General features: G+C 35.7%; 2 long non-coding RNA genes across 2 annotated transcripts; both read left to right on the top strand.

The window, feature by feature from the left end:
* The first annotated feature begins 856 nt into the window (after positions 1 to 856).
* LOC132132813 (uncharacterized) lies at positions 857 to 2,200 on the top strand. Its single transcript, XR_009429088.1, has 3 exons — positions 857 to 1,321; positions 1,715 to 1,839; positions 1,945 to 2,200. It is a non-coding gene; the product is annotated as an uncharacterized LOC132132813 (long non-coding RNA).
* Positions 2,201 to 6,276: 4,076 nt separating this feature from the next.
* On the top strand, positions 6,277 to 9,028 carry LOC132132304 (uncharacterized). The gene is made up of 2 exons (XR_009429027.1): positions 6,277 to 6,854; positions 8,236 to 9,028. It is a non-coding gene; the product is annotated as an uncharacterized LOC132132304 (long non-coding RNA).
* The last annotated feature ends 1,110 nt before the right edge of the window (positions 9,029 to 10,138 follow it).

The following is a 10,138-nucleotide window of genomic DNA, read 5'->3' as shown; positions in this document are numbered from 1 at the left end:
CAGTGACAACAAGAGTAATTCCAAAACCATCTTTGCACAAAAGCTCATGTCTAATACTTCACGGTGATGGCAACTTTCATAAATATTTATTTGAAATATCTGATTATTGTAGACCATCACCTAGATGTCCCTGTTCGCAATAGTGATGTAGTCATATTAACAGAGTCACACTATGAATATGAATACCTGAACTCACGCTGGTGTTGCTCTCTCCCTCCGCTGCAGTTGGTCCACATTTATCATTGCAGAAACTGAACAGCAGTAATGACATCTGTGTCCATCTGCTCTGTTTATTATTGGAGAGTCTGAAGCCTGAGCAGGTGAACTTCACCTGGAGCCGGGGTCAAAGGTCACTTCATCTATTCACATCTAATGCCATGAAGAGCGAGCTGCATCTGTGTAAACCTGACTGGAGTGATGGAGACACAATCATCTGTTACGCCAGCTACTCAGGCACATAAGTGATTTATTGATCTAGCTTAGGTTCTCAAAAATTAAATAATTCAAAAGTATATTTATGGGTGTAGTGGTAATTATCACAGTGACAACTTTTAAGTTTTATCATAAAGTGTGATATTTATAAAAGTTATCGAAATGTGAAATCTTTCTCCCTATACAATGAAAATACATGATTCACTTTTTTTGGCTTATTATAACCCTGGTTCCCTTGCATACTAAACTAAAATGACACTGCTAGATGGTTCCTAGTGCCCTCTCAAATCATTAGGAGTGTGACGCCTCTGTCTGTACCAGTGGGAGGTTAGTGCAGACTGAGCTTTCAGAGCAGATTGTGAAATTCTGTGGTCTCCCTTTCAAGAAGGTTTTTTTATGGAAAGCAGAACCTCTGAAAGAAGAAAGAGAAAAACAGAAAACATACTGTATGTTTACATATATACCTCCATGTTTCAAAAGGATATGCATTTTTAGCGCTCTATATTTCCATTTCCTCAATGTCATTGAATACACAACAACAAAGACAATGAGTAAGAAATATTTCATTCAAGATAAAAGATCTTCTGCTCACAGGAACAGATCATGTCTATAAACTGTCATTTCAGAGTAATGGCCAGCAATGAAGGTGATGCTAATGTCCATTTGAAACAAGACCAATTCGTATCAAAGTGAATCTCTAAAGTGTTTGACCAACGGAAGCAAGAATTTTTTTTTTTTGACTTGTGATCTAGATTGTGGGTGGGCGTATGGCCAGGAAGTTCATCGTTCGTGTGCAGATGTGTCAAACACACTGAGCGCAACGACATGTTTTTAAAATGGACTACAAACTGTCTTTTATTTTTGATTTTAATTTATCTTCCATACACAGGTAAGAGACTTCAATTCTGTTTACCTCTCCCTTTAATTTAAAACAAAGAAGTTTCATCTAGACTAATGTCTCAGTTGTGACAAACTAATTACAATGATGGATTTAAAAAAGCATATTATTCATATATCTTTCACAACAGATGTGATATGTGTACTGTTTATCTGAAGCTATCATTATGCTGTTGGCCACACTGAAATTTGTCTCAATTCACAGGCGGAGAGAATGTTTCCACAGTAATCAAAGGAGAAACTGTGGATCTGCTCTGCCACTTACCCAGGAAAGAAATTAAAAAAATTCATGTAGTTTAGATAGTGCCACTACTTGTGGATGGATGATTAATGAAGGTAATATATCTTCTGCAAATAACTGCGATCCTCGTTTAACATTAATCAGAGAGCCTTTAAAAATAAAAATAAAAGACGTTCAGCCCAGTGACTCTGGTTATCACAGCTGTAAAACTACAATAATAATTCCACCACCATCATTGGACAACTTCACAAATACGACACTCCAAGTAGGTGAGTGCTGTTCATAATTTGTTTATTTTTTTGAACTGTCCATTTGTTGTAGACCATTATACCAAGTTCTCACTTATAGACATTTTCCATTTCCCTCTGCCGCAGTTGTTCCACGTCTGTCATTGCAGAAACTGAGCAGCAGTAATGACATCTGTGTCCATCTGCTCTGCTCTATTGAGAGTCTGCAGTCTGAGCAGGTGAACTTCACCTGGAGCCGGGGTCAAAGGTCACTTCATCCATTCACATAATGCCACGAAGAGCGAGCTGCGTCTGTGTAAACCTGACTGGAGTGAAGGAGACACAATCACCTGTTACGCCAGCTACTCAAGAACACAAACCAATGAAAGTTTACATCTAACCTCAGAGAATGGTGGGTCATTTTATCTACCTATCACTTTAACCAGGACAATCTAGAGCATAATAATGAATTTAATGCAACACTATGAGTACACAAACACTGTACAGCAGGAACATTACACTGGACTTTAGTTTTGAGGGTGAATGATTTTAAAATAAGAAAGAAGATCAGTACTAATCAGAACTCACTACATTCCAAACTTGATAGAGCACGAAGGCCACTGTAGAATGATGCATGGTGTGTCCAATTTTCATTGGACTTTAAATGATTGAACGTTATTAAATTATGTATTAAGAAAAGCATTTTAATATGTACAAACAAACCATAAAAATGGAAAAAATATAACAAACATATCAACCAATCCATCAGGCCAAACTGAGATCCATCTTCTGGTTAATGTGGTCGTTTTCAGCATCTTCATCATCAGCATCGTGTTCATCTGGATGTTGTTCTTCAAATGTAAGACAAACTATGATATATATACACAATTTTGACAGTTCAAAAATAAGACCTTCACATTTATTTCCATTCAGAAAAAACAGTGAGCAGTTTCTAGTGTGTATGTGTGTTATATTGTATAGTGTAATAGTGTTAATTTGATCTGAAAGTTATTAAACGCATAAGACAAAGCTGACAGATCTGTTATATTGAACCTATGGATGAGAAATTTATCTTGATTGGTGAAATATTACACAAAACATTACAGATTCCTTTAGCTTTGAACTAATGTTTGCAAAAACTCTCATGTCTCATCCTGCAGGTAAGTGTGTGACCTGCTGCCATAAACTATCAACTTGAGCGCATCAGAAGAACCCAAGTCTTTCTTACTGTAATATTTTTTAAAAGTATTGTCTTCAGTTTTAGATTTTTCACTATGTGTTTTAATGCATATGTTGAATGTTACTTGTATGTGGTATGGTGTATCATAAACAGCAAATATAGGCCTACTTCTCTGTAGCTTGTGTAATTAGCATCACTAAAGAAACATATTTTGATAGTCAAATAATCTGTCTATGAGCTGCGTCTGTGTAAATCTGTGTAAGACTGGAGTTAAACAGACACAATCATCTGTTACACCAACTACTCAAACACACAAACCCAAAGAAGTACACAACTCACCTCAATAAATGCTTGTGACACAGGTGGGTCATTTTAACTACCTGGACAAACTAGAGTACAGTGTACCAGTTCAGCAAAGCTGTTCAATGACTTTTAAACTTTCTAAGGAAATGAATTCAAATAATAATTATAAACCTGCTGCTGTGAACCATCAACATAAGAGCATCAGAAGAGAGGAGGCACACTGAACAATAAGATCATACATGATTCTTAACTGAATTACTGTAATATATATATATATATTTTTTTTTTTTTAATGATGGTTTTTATTGCTGTTTTGTTTCCTAGAAATTGAATGTGAACTCATTTTCCATGATTGTTGTTCAAATCTAAATATTTCTGTTTTATGTACTCAGTATTACTTCTAAATAAATGTCTAATATACAAAGAATTTTCATTTCCAGTGACTGCATTAAACCATCCTTTTTAATATAATGAAAGCTGAAGGTGTCATGTGACTCTAAATATGGTGTCCTGCCTCATTTAGTTCCCAAAAATGAAAATTCTGTCATCATTTCCTCAAAGTGTTGCAAAACTAAGAATTTATTTTGTAGAACATTAAAGAGAATACTTTGAGAAATTTGAATTATTATCCATAAAAAAAAAGTCAATGATCACCAAAACGGACCTTCAAAATGTATTTTCTTTCATGTTCCACAGAAAAGAAAAAAGAACTACATAAAGATTTAGAATGACATAAGGATGAATAAATGACGACATTTTTTCATGTTTTCCAGGGTTTTTAGTGCTTCCTAAAACACACAACAAAATAATTTTTACTCTAATAATTACATTTTATGATTATTGTAGATAATACTTCAGTGCAGCAAATTCATTGCCATTTTGACAAAATTCGTCAGTGTACAGAACAGATGTGTTTTTGCAGGTGTGTCATTTATTTTAAACAATACATTAATTTGTCAGAACAAGACTGCAGAAGAGTTGTATTGAATGTGATTTTTATCATATATCCCTTTAAATGTCAGAATCATTTTCTTGAACCATTCAGTCCCGTCCTCCAGTACAACTGAATGAACACAGACGTCTGTGTCTCACAGGCCACAGAGAACAGTTACCAATTCATACAACATGAAGATGAGCATTTTAGCCTTTGGCTTCTGCAAAGCAAATGTTTTAAATCCATTCATCAGTTTATGAGATACACAAATCATGGAGCACAGAATGCAGGGACAGTATGGCATCAGTGATTTATTGATCTAGCTTAGGTTCTCAAAATTATATCCATGGGTGTAGTGATAATTATCACAGTGACAACTTAATGTTTTATCACACATTATATTTATAAAAGTTATATAAATGTGAAATCTTTCTCCTTATACAATGAAAATACATGATTCACTTTGTTTGGCTTATTATAACCCTGGTTCCCTTGCATACTAAACTAAAATGACACTGCTAGATGGTTCCTAGTGCCCTCTCAAATCATTAGGAGTGTGACGCCTCTGTCTGTACCAGTGGGAGGTTAGTGCAGACTGAGCTTTCAGAGCAGATTGTGAAATTCTGTGGTCTCCCTTTCAAGAAGGTTTTTTATGGAAAGCAGAACCTCTGAAAGAAGAAAGAGAAAAACAGAAAACATACTGTATGTTTACATATATACCTCCATGTTTCAAAAGGATATGCATTTTTAGCGCTCTATATTTCCATTTCCTCAATGTCATTGAATACACAACAACAAAGACAATGAGTAAGAAATATTTCATTCAAGATAAAAGATCTTCTGCTCACAGGAACAGATCATGTCTATAAACTGTCATTTCAGAGTAATGGCCAGCAATGAAGGTGATGCTAATGTCCATTTGAAACAAGACCAATTCGTATCAAAGTGAATCTCTAAAGTGTTTGACCAACGGAAGCAAGAATTTTTTTTTTTTGACTTGTGATCTAGATTGTGGGTGGGCGTATGGCCAGGAAGTTCATCGTTCGTGTGCAGATGTGTCAAACACACTGAGCGCAACGACATGTTTTTAAAATGGACTACAAACTGTCTTTTATTTTTGATTTTAATTTATCTTCCATACACAGGTAAGAGACTTCAATTCTGTTTACCTCTCCCTTTAATTTAAAACAAAGAAGTTTCATCTAGACTAATGTCTCAGTTGTGACAAACTAATTACAATGATGGATTTAAAAAGCATATTATTCATATATCTTTCACAACAGATGTGATATGTGTACTGTTTATCTGAAGCTATCATTATGCTGTTGGCCACACTGAAATTTGTCTCAATTCACAGGCGGAGAGAATGTTTCCACAGTAATCAAAGGAGAAACTGTGGATCTGCTCTGCCACTTACCCAGGAAAGAAATTAAAAAAATTCATGTAGTTTGGATAAAATATAGTACAAATAGTGCCACTACTTGTGGATGGATGATTAATGAAGGTAATATATCTTCTGCAAATAACTGCGATCCTCGTTTTACATTAATCAGAGAGCCTTTAAAAATAAAAATAAAAGACGTTCAGCCCAGTGACTCTGGTTATCACAGCTGTAAAACTACAATAATAATTCCACCACCATCATTGGACAACTTCACAAATACGACACTCCAAGTAGGTGAGTGCTGTTCATAATTTGTTTATTTTTTTGAACTGTCCATTTGTTGTAGACCATTATACCAAGTTCTCACTAATAGACATTTTCCATTTCCCTCTGCCGCAGTTGTTCCACGTCTGTCATTGCAGAAACTGAGCAGCAGTAATGACATCTGTGTCCATCTGCTCTGCTCTATTGAGAGTCTGCAGTCTGAGCAGGTGAACTTCACCTGGAGCCGGGGTCAAAGGTCACTTCATCCATTCACATCTAATGCCACGAAGAGCGAGCTGCGTCTGTGTAAACCTGACTGGAGTGAAGGAGACACAATCACCTGTTACGCCAGCTACTCAAGAACACAAACCAATGAAAGTTTACATCTAACCTCAGAGAATGGTGGGTCATTTTATCTACCTATCACTTTAACCAGGACGATCTAGAGCATAATAATTAATGTAATGCAATGCTATGAGTGGCAATTCAGCAAATTTACACTAACCTAATAACTTTCAGCCCACCAAACTGCTAGTTGAAGAAAATCATTGATTAAATAACGGGCTTCGACTTTAATCAGATTAAAACACATACATGATGTGAAGGATCATATATTTGCATGTGCCAGTGTACCTCCAAATACTTAATAACAAAATGTTTTTTATATCCTTAAGAAATTCCGGCAATTAATCTTTGGTTATTACTAAAAACTAAATAAATACAAAGCAATGCAAATACATTCAAATACATAAATTAGAGATAATATTCTAAATTACAGTCGGATTGTCACTGTGATGGTCTCTAGCAGACTGCTTTTTTTCAAACAGGAGAGATTGCTTTCCTTTAGTCTGTCAAACATTCATCTGTCTAATGTTTATGATCTGATCGTACCCTGTTTGTGACCATTACAGTTCATCTCATCCTGATCATCTCATGCAGTGCTGCTGCAGGCCTCATCCTCTGCATCATCCTCACAGTTGTTATTTGCAAATGTGAGTATGATTATATTTGACTATTTAACAATTATTATGACTCAGATTACTTCAATTTATAGAAACTGCAGGGGAAAAATAATATAAAATAACTGTGACTGATAAAAAAGAAAAGGAAAAGTTTGTTTTTTTTGTATTAAGTTATGTTAGTTTGTTTTTTTCTGTCATATGTTTCACAATAATCCAAGTTAAGAAAGGGTTTGACCATTAAAAAAAAAGAATTTGACGGAAATAGTGACTGTTTCCCTCCCTCTGTTCAAACCTCTCTCTTTCTCTCTCTCTATCTCTCAGCACATCAGCATCCTTCTCTAATGTCTATTTCTGCTTTCTGTCACCAAGATGTCAAAATCTTACAAACAAGACAATATCTGAAAATAATAACTGAAAAGGTGCATTAACATGTCTTTTTGTAGCATTTGGTGAACCAAAAACTAAAAAAGCTAAAAGATGGTGGGGACGGTTTGCTAGCTGATCTAGTCTTCCTGGTCTAGGGGAAGAAATAAAAAACTCTAAAACCAACCAGCAGGACAGGTGAAAACCAATTTGATAAATTTGGAAGACCAGTTTAATCCAGTTAAAAACAACAAGCTCGCTGGCTTTATGTCTTTCAGCAGGTAATGTGGCTAAAACCAAGTCACCACAGTTTAACAAAACATAGCTACAACAATACCTCTAGTAGCCATTTACATAGGCAAGGTAAACAAGAATGTCTTGATTTTGTTGTATTCGTCTACTGATGTATTAATAGTCCTTGCGGATCATTTTAAACTTGAAATAAAGCCGCCAGAGGTCACTAGTCGATATCTATTGAAAACCTATTTTGAGAGGCCTCCACTAGATGGCGACAAAGCGAACATCTATTAGTTCCCTGCTGAAGAAAATAACGAAAAAACGAATAACTAAAACTGGCCTCAGCTGGTTGGTTGGTCGGTTTTAGCTGGTCTTCAGTGCAGGGCATAGCTGGTTTGCAGGCTAGTTTCAGAGGGGCTTTAACCTCTTTAGCTGGTCAGGCTGTTTTAAGCTTGTCAGGCTGGGAGACCAGAAGGGAAAAACCATGGACAGTAAAAGAGAAAACCAGAGCTAGCTGAAGCTGGTCAACCAGCACAGGAAATTTCCACCAAAATATGTTACCGCAGTAAACTAAAATTATCGTCAAAAAAAACATTGTTGTACTGTTTAAAAAGAGACGGTAATTTTATAAAGAGGAGTTAATTTTATATCATTTTACTGTTTAGACAATTATCAGTTTAATTCGATATGTTAAATTAACCTAACTTTTTTATCTTTTATTTAAAGACTTATGTTTCTGGCCTGTGTTCATTGTGTTTGTATGTGTTGGTTTTTCTTTTATGTCTAATATGGTGTATGTTTAATGTTGTAGGCAGAAATCAAGACGAACATGGATCTATGGTGTTCAGCAATAAAGTCTATGAGAACTTCAGTTTCGCCATGTTCCGTCAGAACGCGCAGTCCATTGACAAACCACAGCCAGAAGAGTGTATTTATGAGAACTAGCTGCTGCTTCTGCTGCTGCTACTTACAGTACATAACCTTTGCTTTAAAGCCAGATCGGCCCAGTTTTTATGAAGGCAAAAGTGAGTTATGTGGTTTTGCTAAGATATTTGATGGTGCACTGCGAATGTGAAGCAAACGGTCACTGCATTGTTTACAATCAATATTTTTTCAAGCGACTCTTTTCATTGTGTTTGAGCACTGCAGGTGCACTTGACTATTATGTCTGTTAAATTAATTCAATTAAATTATGATAATGAGCAGGGGCCACATATCTGTTTTCTCAGATGCAAAGGCATTATTAAAGTCTCTCTTAGCACTTTTTGTTGTAATCTTTATGCTCTGAGCAAATATGGGTTGCAATGAAAAATGCAAGTCATTTTAGTTCACATAAGCTTGAGCAAAGTTATCTTCTATGGTTTATTTAGTGAAAATGTATATATTCAGGAACATTGGTCCTTTTAGCACAGGGTGCCTCACAGATCTGAAATGAAACTTCTCTAATTTGTAACAATGGGAATTTTAGATTGTTCTCTTATTTATTTTATTCAATGTTTGTAAAGTACAGTATGTATGAGTCAATCATTTGTTAGAATGTTTATATTAATTTCCCCTGTAACGTATAATAAATAGAAAAAGGGGTCCAGATGGGATCCAGATGACGTGTTACTGTTGACTGTTCATAACCAATGCTTTACTTAAAGAGGTAATCACCACCTCAACCCATTTCACAGCATGAAACACTGAGATGTAAAACGCATAATGCTTTCCATTAAAGAGAGATGAGGGTCTCATTCTTATGAAGATATTATAGATAAATATGAATATGGGGTTATATTAAAAACAGTAAGTATTTGTATCACTCTATGTAAAAAGTACCAAAAGGGATACATTTCTGTCATTATTTAATCACCCTCATGTTGTTGAAAACGTATATGTGAGTTTCATATCTGTGTGCCATACTAAGCAAGTGAAAGGCGACAGCAGCAAGGAACCAAAACTCCATCGGTGACAGAAATGGAAAAAAAAAAAACCTTGGGAGAAACCAGGCTCAGTTGGGGTGCCAGTTCTCATCTGGTCAGACAAAACCAGCATGGTGTGGTTTAATTATGTGACGCTCATCAGATCGGAACAGAACAGAGACTCGCCTGATTCTCGTGATCTTACACCTATGGCTGATGAGGTCATCATTTGCAGGGTATCTGTCTCTAGGGTTTATTGACATTTCGTTGACACGTTGTTGACATGATCTTTGCTGACATTCAGGGCGGTAGAGGTCGTTTCTAGGTGCTGATCCACCATCTGTTCTGGATACAGACTGGATCCAGGTGACTGCAGTGACCATCTGGTCTGGAAACTGGATAGATTTAGGTATCTACAGTGACCTCAGAATAAGAAAGAAACAGACCAATATTAGCGTAGATGCCATTCTTTTTACGATGTAACAAGTACATTGGGTGTTATGGGAAGTGTTCTCAGTTCTGGATGATCTAATTAATGCAGCCTAATTGAATTATAGGAACATTATTGTATGTTATTTGAATGCCAGATTAAAGAGATGGGTCTTTAATCTAGATTTAAACTGAAAGAGTGTGTGCCTCCCAAACAACGCTTGGTAGATTGGACATTAAATTGGAAAAAGATCTGCCGCTCACAGTTGATTCTGATATTATCAAATGTCATCAGCTTTCAGTAAAAAAAAAAAAAGAAAAAGATATGAATAATATGACATAAATATCTTCTAACTTATTGTGCAATTTATAAGTTTGAAT

This window comes from Carassius carassius, chromosome 49, assembly GCF_963082965.1.
Source record: "Carassius carassius chromosome 49, fCarCar2.1, whole genome shotgun sequence".
NCBI lineage: Eukaryota > Metazoa > Chordata > Actinopteri > Cypriniformes > Cyprinidae > Carassius > Carassius carassius.
Note: the sequence above shows the minus strand (reverse complement) of the source record. Positions and strands in the feature narration are given on the sequence as shown.